Raw genomic sequence first — 10,890 nt, 5'->3', positions numbered from 1 at the left:
GGGCCAGTCCAGGTATGGGAGTTATATTGTTTATTTTGTCATTGGTTGGTTGTGTAAATTATGCCTATGTTTCACTATAAGGTGCTTTGGGTCTCTAGCAGGGAAACAAATGAAATTTAATTTTTAAAATAAAACTATATACATAACTTTTTTGTGATGAACACTTTCTTTGTCTGTTAATGCTTCTAACTGTCTTATCAGGAAAACTAATAACAAAATGTACAGGTACATTTAAAAAACCCTGCAATACAGAAAATTAGACAGAAAACCTAGGCAAGCATGTGGCCTAGGTTTAAGCCAGTAGCTTATTGGCTGTATGGTTTGGAGGGTATAGAATGGGTATTCTCCTGGTGCCACTGTGTACCATTCAGTGAAACCCTAGATGATGTATGGTACAGGAAGCATGAGGAAGCACCTCTCAGCACAATTCTGTACAGGAATTAAAGTAGAAATGAAAAATATTTCCCTTAGATTCAGAAACTGCTTTTGATTCAGGCCACTTTGCTCTCACTTGCAAAATTAGATACATTTCAAAGGTTACTATGAAGTAGGGTTGCCAGGTAACCCAGGCAACTGGCAGGGAGCTGGGAGCTTACTGGTAGCAAAGGAGACCTACAACAGTGTCTCAGTGTCAACATCAGCATCATGGTGGACACAGGGAATGCTCTAGTTTTGGGGCAAAAACTCTATAGTAGAAGCCAGTTTTACAATAGAGTTTTGCTAAAATATCAGAGCATCTGCAAGTCACTGGCAACATTATGAAATGGTATAGGTCTTCCCCACTGCTAGTAAGTCCCACCTCTTGCTAGCTTATTGACTGCAGAGGTCAGATCTGGAAACAATGCATTCCTGCCGCCAGTGGGGGGATTTCAACCCTATTATGAAGGCCACTCTACATGTTACAGTTTTTGATGGATAGCATCTGGGTTTCCTGAGCTGACTTAGATTAATTCCCCCAGTTTCAAGTAAATTGGACCAAGAGTCAATTCTAGGGCCCTTGAACTAGGCACACGCAACCATCCTCCATTGCTTTTTTTTTGGGGGGGGGGGGGTTTCTATGTTTTGTTCAGGGCAAAGGCACAACAGCAAGCAAGACAATTCCTTGGCCAAAAGACTTTCAAACCAAACAAAACCAACAAAACCAAAGAAGCAGTGCAGAACCAGGGAATCCCAGCAAAGGCATAGGACAAGCCTAACACAATAAATGTACAATCTGAGAATCCTAGCCAATACCAAACCAGAGACTCCACCAACCCAAACTCAATGGAGAGGCTGTTACAAGCCCACCAAATGTAAAATCGGAGAATTTGAGTCAATGTACAATTCTAATCTCAAAGCCAATGTACAACCCAAGTAACCATGGCAATGCCAAATCCAAGAATTCACCACAAATCACAAACTTAGTAAAGTAACTTAAGCAAAGAACACAATGTTACAATACCAACAAAATTAATTTCAAAGGACGGAGTACAAGCCAAATCAACCTGGTGAGCTGATAAAAAGCCCCTGGAAGACACAGACACACAGGAAAAAAATAAAGAAAAAAACCACCTTGAGAGCCTTAGAAGGATTGTTTCTGACATTCCCAGGAATTGCCAAAAACTTGAAAAATCCTGGACACTATCCAGATATCTGGATATATATTTGGGCAAGATATATCTGAATGCACTTCTCTAGCTGGTATATCATTGTTCTTTTAAAGCAAAACAATAAAAAATAGATTCCCAAAAGCTGTCCCCTACCAATACCGTTTATATACCTTTCAATAATTGAACCAGAGAAGCACATTTCAGCCAATTCCATCATTCTCCCGTCACAAATTGTTACACAATTTTGCTACAGTCTGTCCATCTCCTTGCTGCATGGTATTTCTTTCAGAGTACTTCTACTCTACCTTTTCTGGATCTGTATATAGCTACTGTCACTTAGCAAGAAGAGCAATGCCTCTGATTTATACGTGATGATAAAAATTAACACACACCCCCCCCACAAATTTCATAGTTTATTTCTTATGTGTAGCTTGAATATTGTCATACATCATATTGTTCAGGAATATGTGATAGTTGAGGAATCTCAAGTAACAACTAGTTTTACTATCATATATAAATAATTAAAGTTCTACTTATTTTTGAAATACTTCTTTGCCATTCTAGATTAATTTTTGTTTTACAATTTCTTAAGGTGAATAAACATCATGAAGCATCATATTACTACAAGCCCGTATATTAATAAACTTGCTTGCTTGCTTTACTTGTCTGTTTATTGTACAGCATATACCACAACTTTTCCCACATCTCCTGGTAGATTACAAATTCACATTTAAACAGACAAAATACTATAAAACCCCTGCCATTAAAAAAAAACCCTACAGTCTATACCCTGTTTATTTGCTCTATCAAACCTAAACACCTCTAGAATGGCCTCACATTTCACTACAAAATTTTATTTGATGTACATTTCAAAGTTCTTTATTTTATTGTAGATGATAATTATAGCCTGGGGTCAACCCTAGCATGGAACAATGCCAAACATAAGAACATAAGAACATAAGAACAAGCCAGCTGGTTCAGACCAAAGTCCATCTAGTCCAGCTCTCTGCTACTCGCAGTGGCCCACCAGGTGCCTTTGGGAGCTCACATGTAGGATGTGAACGCAATGGCCTTCTGCGGCTGTTGCTCCCGATCACCTGGTCTGTTAAGGCATTTGCAATCTCAGATCAAAGAGGATCAAGATTGGTAGCCATAAATCGACTTCTCCTCCATAAATCTGTCCAAGCCCCTTTTAAAGCTATCCAGGTTAGTGGCCATCACCACCTCCTGTGGCAGCATATTCCAAACACCAATCACACGTTGCGTGAAGAAGTGTTTCCTTTTATTAGTCCTAATTCTTCCCCCCAGCATTTTCAATGAATGCCCCCTGGTTCTAGTATTGTGAGAAAGAGAGAAAAATGTCTCTCTGTCAACATTTTCTACCCCATGCATAATTTTGTAGACTTCAATCATATCCCCCCTCAGACGTCTCCTCTCCAAACTAAAGAGTCCCAAACGCTGCAGCCTCTCCTCATAGGAAGGTGCTCCAGTCCCTCAATCCTCGTTGTTGCAGATCTCTGCACTTTTTCTATCTCCTCAATATCCTTTTTGAGATGTGGCGACCAGAACTGAACACAGTACTCCAAGTGCGGTCACACCACTGCTTTATATAAGGGCAAGACAATCTTTGCAGTTTTATTATCAATTCCTTTCCTAATCATTCCCAGCATAGAGTTTGCCTTTTTTACAGCTGCCATGCATTGAGTTGACATTCCCATGGAACTATCAACTAAGATGCCTAAATCCCTTTCCTGGTCTGTGACTGATAGCAATGACCCCTGTAGCGTGTATGTGAAGTTTGGATTTTTTGCCCCTGTGTGCATCACTTTACATTTTGCTACATTGAACTGCATTTGCCATTTCTGAGCCCACTCACCTAATTTATAAAGTTCCGCTTGGACCTCGCAGTCCTTTGTGGTTCTCACCACCCTACATAATTTGGTATCATCTGCAAACTTGGCCACCACGCTACCCACCCCTACTTCCAGGTCATTTATGAATAGGTTAAAGAGCACTGGTCCCAAAACGGATCCTTGGGGGACACCACTCCTGACATCTCTCCATTGTGAGAACTTCCCATTTACACCCACTCTTTGTTTCCTGTTTCTCAACCAGTTTTTAATCCATAGGAGGACTTCCCCTCTTATTCCTTCATTGCTGAGTTTTCTCAACAGTCTCTGGTGAGGAACTTTGTCAAAAGCCTTTTGGAAATCCAAGTAGACAATGTCCACCGGTTCACCCCTGTCCACATGCCTGTTTACACCCTCAAAGAACTCTAGTAAGTTTGTAAGACAGGATTTGCCTCTGCAAAAGCCATGCTGACTCTTTCTCAGCAGGTCTTGCTTTTCTACATGTTTTATAATTTTATCTTTAATGATAGATTAACAATGTCTTTGGACAAAATCACTCAGGATGGTGGTTGTTTCACTTACAGCCCAATCCTGATGTGGGGGGACAAATTGTCTCTTGGACCCAGTGCAGGGCTATGATGGCAAGTTTGCTCATCCCATTGGTGTAAGCAGCACTTACAACGGCAGTGAAGGCAAATAGGGAGACAGGATGATGCTGTGGAACTCTGAAGCACCCAACCCAGAAGGGCCTGTGCCCCCGTATGGAAAAACTACTGTTGATCCAATAAGAATATCACCAGTTGAAGCGATGCCTGTAGCTCATGAGCCTCCACACAATTTTACAACACCTGCAACAGTTAACAAGTATAGGAGCAGCTGCTAGTGATGGCTAATCAAAGAAAGTATATGGGAAGGCAGTCAGAAGGGAGGAAAAGAAAGGAATCTGGTAGATGTTTCAGTAGTAAGGAGGGGTTTTCTGCTCTGCCAGAATTTTCAGGAAACCTTACTCAGTATACTGAAAGGGATTGATTTTATTTGACTTGGTTCTTTGTTGTTTTAAATGGCTACAAATAAACATCAAAAGCTGTTTACAGACCCTGGCTAGTGTTAGGCCTTTCTTCTGTGGAGCAGCTGAGGAGGAAGAAACCAAGAGGTGGAAAGGCCCACCAACTGAAAAGCTCTTATCAGTCTTCTTGGAGATGAGAGGTCAGAGGTGCCAGATGTTTTCAGCCAGCTGAACTTCCACACAGCCCCATAGTGCTGCACCAGCCCAAACCTGGCAGCTGGTACAGCTGGGGAAGGACTAGTGGCATTGCTGGGGATATAGGTGACTTTAGTCAGCTTCTACCAGCCTTTAGTTAGCTTCCACCAGGTTTTTGAACCAGTATCACACACACCCCCATGCAGACCTTGTACTTTCACCAGCCAAAAGAGTGGCAAAGTCCAGTTTGTCGATGGAGGGCTTTCAGGTGCCCAGTGAGTTTCTATTGTTTGCTGCCTCCCCACATTGCCTGGAAGCCCTCTGGAGGTGGTGCAGGAGTGTCACTGTCCCCAGTTTCTGAACCCCTGTGGATTAATCTGTTAGCCACTTAACTGATCTTGGAAACCATCAAGTAATTCTTGCCAACAGGCAACTGATCATTTGAGAAAGACACAACTATCAGTCATCTCTGACACACTACAACCTTCTGTGCATGACTTAAATTTAAGTGACTGTTCTTGTCACAGATTTTTCATTAGCCCAAAGTTATCAAATCAAGCGTTCCTACAAGGTGCATGTTCAAAACAGATAGCAGTCTTCATTATGACATTACCACTTGTGGTCATTACTTCTTTTGCATTTTTTACATTGTGGAATATTTACATATTCACAACTTCCAGGAACCTGTGGGCTACAATGGTTTGGACAGTGACAAGTGAATTATGCAACATTTTTACTATGTAAAGATGAAATTTAGCATATTGTAATAAATATATTCATGGAGTTTTCAGTGCTTGATATTACGATAATTTTTGTGCATTAATAAATAATGGTGCTTTAATTGCTGGGCTCTGACAGTAAGTAGAGTCTGCAATCTCTGTTGAGATTTAGAAAGATTTTGAAAGACATATCTATAAAGTTGAATAGACCCAGTGCATGTGCACAAAATTTATGGTAAGATTCCCAAGAGACAAAACTATGTTGTGAAATATATCTATAATTTCCATTCAATGTTTATGATACATTCCTTGGTAATAATGCTGGAAACAAATTATCTTAACACAAATCAAACATTTCTATTCTATGCTGCTTTCATTTTTATGACATCATGTGATCTCCTGAATTACATTTTAAAAATAATATGTTAGCAAAAAGCAGTTTGACCCTCAAATTCAGGTCTCGTGTAAGTTTGGAGGATTCCATCAAATATGCCAAGTAATTGCATAGATGCTACACATCACTTCATTGTAATGGCAATGTGACAAAACACAAACTTTTCAGACGACAGGAGAATTCCTTCCTTATTTTTCCACCTATACAGTAGTACTTTTAGTGCTCCGTGATTCAGCATACTAAAATAAAAACTTTTATCCCCATTGGGGTTTCTGGGCTGTAGGGCAAGTGTTCCAGTAGCATTTTCTCCTGACGTTTTGCCTGCATCTGTGGCTGGCATCTTCCGAGGATAATCCATATTGCTTCTGCACAAAGATAACCAGCTGAACTGTTCTGAGTGACCAAGGAACTTCCCTGCTGCACCCAGATAACTCTAACGTTTACTTTCACTTACTTGCTAGGTCAGAGGTTCCCAATGTGGTGCCCACTGCATCCACCAACACCTTTTCTGCAGGGAAAAATTAGGAAGTGGGTGGGACCAGGTAGGGCTTTTGCCCAGCAAAGCCTCTGATTATTTGTGCAGATTTTTTAAAATGTTGCTTTGGCAGCAGCTGCCACCACAACACAAGGATCTATTTTGTGTTACCGAACTTAAGCTGTAGCAATCATTTTGCAGCTGCTGATGTTATGAAAGACTTACTTATATGAGAAAGCTCAAGCCTCCACTGTAGCATGCAGAGTCTTTGCTCAATTTAGATTGGTGTGTGAGATGCAAGATACCGCTGTGGCCACAGTTTTTTATGCTCTGATCACATCCACACCAGCATATTGTAATGGATTTTATATTGAATAGAAAGTGTTTTACATGCCTCATACATTGCATAATTTACATATTTTATCTATTGTACTGTGCTTTGCAGCCTGCAGTTTCTGAAATACACAGTAGTAAAGTTCGAGATTATTGCAAACTAATTCTTTAAAAAATATTAATTAAATAAACAGTTTCAAACAATAAAGAGAAAAAAGTGTAACATGTTAATATAATATCAGAAAAACACCTAATTTAGTACAAGAAGTAACAATGGTTATATATTAATTCTTGTTTTTTTTCCTATAAAGAGTAACCATAACTTTAACATTTCCCACTCTGTAAATGTGTTAATTGTAATGTTATTTTTGCTATCCACTCTCGAGCATTCTCGGCCTTTTGGCTAAGATCAAGTGTAGTATCTTGAGCATTCACACATGATTCTTTCTTCCAATACCTAGCAAAAATAATTCTAATTACAGTAATTTTAGGTAGAAACATCCTAAAATCTCTTTAGAAAAGTGTAGCATCATTTAATCATTTTAGATCAGGTAAAATTAACAGATTTATTATACTCACGCCTTGTTGTATTTTATTACCAATTGGACCCAATTTGAATGGGTGTGAGCAAATCAACATTAATATTTCCCCTAACCTATCATAATAGTAAAAGGATGCTTCCACCCCGCACATGCATGGTAATGGAATTTTAATCTGTGCCACTAGTTATACACAGAGGATAGAATTATTTCTTTCCCTTTACTTTTTAAAATTACATTTTAAACACTGGTAATCTCTTTGTAAATGCTACTTTATGACTGTAGACTTTATGTTTCATGTTATATGGTCGATGACAAACTTTTTAGAAAAACATGACAGCAAAATCAGTCCCAATGATCTCAGTGCTGCTCGTGCAACGCCACTATGCAATCAATGTGCCCCTGTTTTTATGCTTGGTAAAGATACAGGTACAATGATAAACCATAATATATTTCTTACTGATTTACTTTATGATAGAAGAAGCGCCGTCAATTCACAGCTGATTGACGGTGATTCTGCAGGCTTTTCAAGACAAGAGACATTTAGAGGTGGTTAACTATTGCTTGCCTTGAGTCCTGACCATAGTATTCCAGCTTCTGAGATCTGACAAAATCAGGTCAGCCTGGGCTATTCAGGTCAAAGCATTGATTTACTTACTAAAGGTTTATCATGGCAATTTTTTTTTTGCAAAATAGAGTTCACTTCATTAGATATAAGAATGTTTAAATCTTGAAATTAATTGAAAACATAGTAGCTATTGTACTTTTTTGCCTTTATCTTTTGCCAGAAATTGATTTGTCCTTGAGATTTTATCATATCTACATGTTAAAAAATCATTATTTTTTCTAACATTCTTATCATAATATGCCTATAAATTACAGTAATGGGGACATTCGAGGGATAACTCTCCTTCAGATAGATTCCCAGATTCTGAGTATCCCATCTCTAATTACATGACTTCTATTTTGCATTGTATCTCTTTTTTCTGACTTTTTAGTCCATAGCTAATTATGTAAACCTTGTTCCAAATCTGCTGTTTCTACATTTATTACTCTTTGATCTTTTAATCCAAGGTACAATCTAAATGAGGCCAATTGCTGGATAATATATTTGGTACTCCAGTCCTCCTCTCTTCTTCTCATCTTGAGATACTTTAAATCTGAGTTGGTTTTTTGCCATTCCTGATTTAAAAAATTATTGGTTTCTGCTATTCCTTCAAGCTTTTTTTCTTGTATATAGATTGGTAACATCTGACTGAACTAATTCATTTTTATTGTAGAATTTTTCATAGTCAAGAAATGTATCTGCAGATTATCTTGTATTTCCACCCACATTGTTTCATAATTGTCTTTAAATAGTTGCTATTTTGTCCAGTCAGGATTATTTCCTAATATTTAACTGATTTTTATGTTACTGTATATCTTGTAGTCCTTCTAATATCCTCCTTTTCCTTCTTCATTAAACATTTTTTAAATTTGATTTTTATCTTTTGATTTTATATCCCAATAAAGGTCTAGCTATTTCAATTTGTTATAAAATGTATTACATTGACAAGTGAGAGTTGAAAATGTCAGTATCACATCATCAACACAACTTTTTATTTTAAACTCTTCTTCATTCACTTTGTACTTTAATTCTAGCGTCTTGTCTGATCTTAGTGGCCAGCACTTCTAGCACAAGAATAGATAAATGTAGAGATAATGGACATGCTTGGCATACTTCTTTTTCAATTTGAAATCCATCAGTTAAAACTCCACTTATTTAAATCTTTGCATGCTGTTTTGTATAAATACTCTGTATCCAGTTTAGAATCTTGAGCTGCAATTTAAACTTCCAAATGTATTCAGAAAAAAGCTATGCTATATTATCAAATGCTTTTTCAGCATCTAGGAATACAAAGACTTTCTTTTCCCCTACAAATTCTATCTAAATATGGTTAATCACAAACCATACATTGCCTTTTGTGAAAGTCTTTGGAATAAAGCCAGACTAATCTGTATGAATTAGTTTGGTTATACATTTCATGAGCCTCTCTGACATTTTAAAGGTCAAAAGTTTGTAGTCCACATTCATCATTGAAGTAGATCTGTAAGGCTCATTCCGCACATGCAGAATAATGCACTTTCAAACTGCTTTCAGTGCTCTTTGAAGCTGTGCGGAATAGCAAAATCCACATGCAAACAGTTGTGAAAGTTTTTTGAAAATGCATTATTTTGCGTGTGCGGAAGGGGCCATAGATTGTGGTAGTATTAGATCATTGCCTTCTTTACCTATCCATGTTATTTAAGCTTCCTGCTAAGATGAGGCAATGTTTTCTCTTTGTTAATTTGCAATGGTAATATTAAATTTTCCCCCAAGTACTTTGCTGTAGATCCATCTGAAAATAAAAAAGAAGAAGCACAAGGTATATCACATACCGAACAAGAACTCCCATGTGCAAAAGGCTGTTGATAAGCTGGCTTACAATAATATTGTAGTCATAAAAGTCTTTCTTTTCTGAATTTTTGTCAATAAAATTCTAAAAAAAATTGTAATGCAGTCTTTCAGTTCTTTATTCTGGCAGGCCGTTTCCACATGGCCTTTATGCGCCCCCACGCCGGCAAGAATTCTGCCGGCGTGGGGGTGGAGGCCCGTTCGCACGCAAGCGTGTGAGCGGGCCCAGCAGAGGCCGCCGCAGGAGAGGCGGCTCCGCACGGAGCTGCCTCTTCCCCCTTCCCTCTCCCACTTACCTCGTCCCTGTCGTCGTCCTGCTGGCCTCCTAAGCCCCGCCCACGCTGCCCTCCAACCTCCAGGGGTCGGAGGACAGCGAGGGAGGGACTTAGGAGGCCAGCAGGATGACGACAGCGAGAGGTAAGTGGGAGAGGGAAGGGGAAACAGCGTTTTCCGGCGGTGCTGTTCGCACCGCGCCGCCGGGAAGACGCTGTCCCCTCAAAAACAACCCTTTAAAGGGTTGTTTTTTAGGGCGGCCTGATGCCACCCTGAGGGAGGGGAAGGGCAGCCAGGTCGGCGCTGCTGCGTTTCAGCAGCGCTGCCTGTGCGAATGGTGGCCTGGGGGCGGCGTTTTTACCGCCCCAGGCCGCCGTTTTTGGCCCATGCGGAAACGGCCTTAGATTGTTTTATAAAACTTTCTGTAGTTAATGCTACTTTCTTCCTAAAAGACCTAAAATATTTCATCTCACAGAATATTTCTGAATTCTTCAAGAAGCTATTTTAGCAACAATGAATGTTGCAGCCCTATTTACAAACATTACTCACAATAAGACTAGAGAGGTTACATTTACCAGCTTGGAATCACAAATTGACGACTCCTACTGATTTTCTAATGTAACTGGCAGATTTCATCTTAGAAAAAAATTATTTTTGGTTTAGGCATCAGTTCTATTTACAAATAAAAGTGGTGGTAATGGACAATCCTTGTGTCCCCTCAGAGGTTATCTTGAATAAGGTTGCATTTGAAAAAAAATCATTCATGATCTATACATGAACCCTTTTCATGGGAATATTTTAATTTATAGAAGTTTTATGTATTATATTTTTCTGGGCCTTGGAACTGAGATTAATGACATTGTTTTTGAATGGATTAGTACAGTGGATGAAAATATAAAGTTTAAATGCCATAATTAAAAAAAAGTTTCTTTTTTGGGCACAAAAGCATTTGTAGGAATAAATCACATCCAGCAAGTGTAGTTGTTTAATAAGTCAACTGCTTCCAATTCATTTTTTTCATTTTTGTTCTTTTCATCCTTTACATTTAAGGTATAATCTTTCCTTTGGACAATTTTTATGCTT

At 38.8% G+C, this 10,890-nt stretch overlaps 1 pseudogene; it reads left to right on the top strand.

Annotated features, from left to right (window-relative positions):
* Window positions 1-6,943: 6,943 nt before the first annotated feature.
* On the top strand, window positions 6,944-7,093 carry LOC125437328 (annotated as a pseudogene).
* Window positions 7,094-10,890: the final 3,797 nt, after the last annotated feature.

Source organism: Sphaerodactylus townsendi, linkage group LG07, assembly GCF_021028975.2.
Source record: "Sphaerodactylus townsendi isolate TG3544 linkage group LG07, MPM_Stown_v2.3, whole genome shotgun sequence".
In the NCBI taxonomy this organism is placed as follows: Eukaryota; Metazoa; Chordata; class Lepidosauria; order Squamata; family Sphaerodactylidae; genus Sphaerodactylus; species Sphaerodactylus townsendi.
The sequence above is the reverse complement of the archived record's forward strand: the minus strand, read 5'-3'. Positions and strand labels throughout refer to the sequence as shown.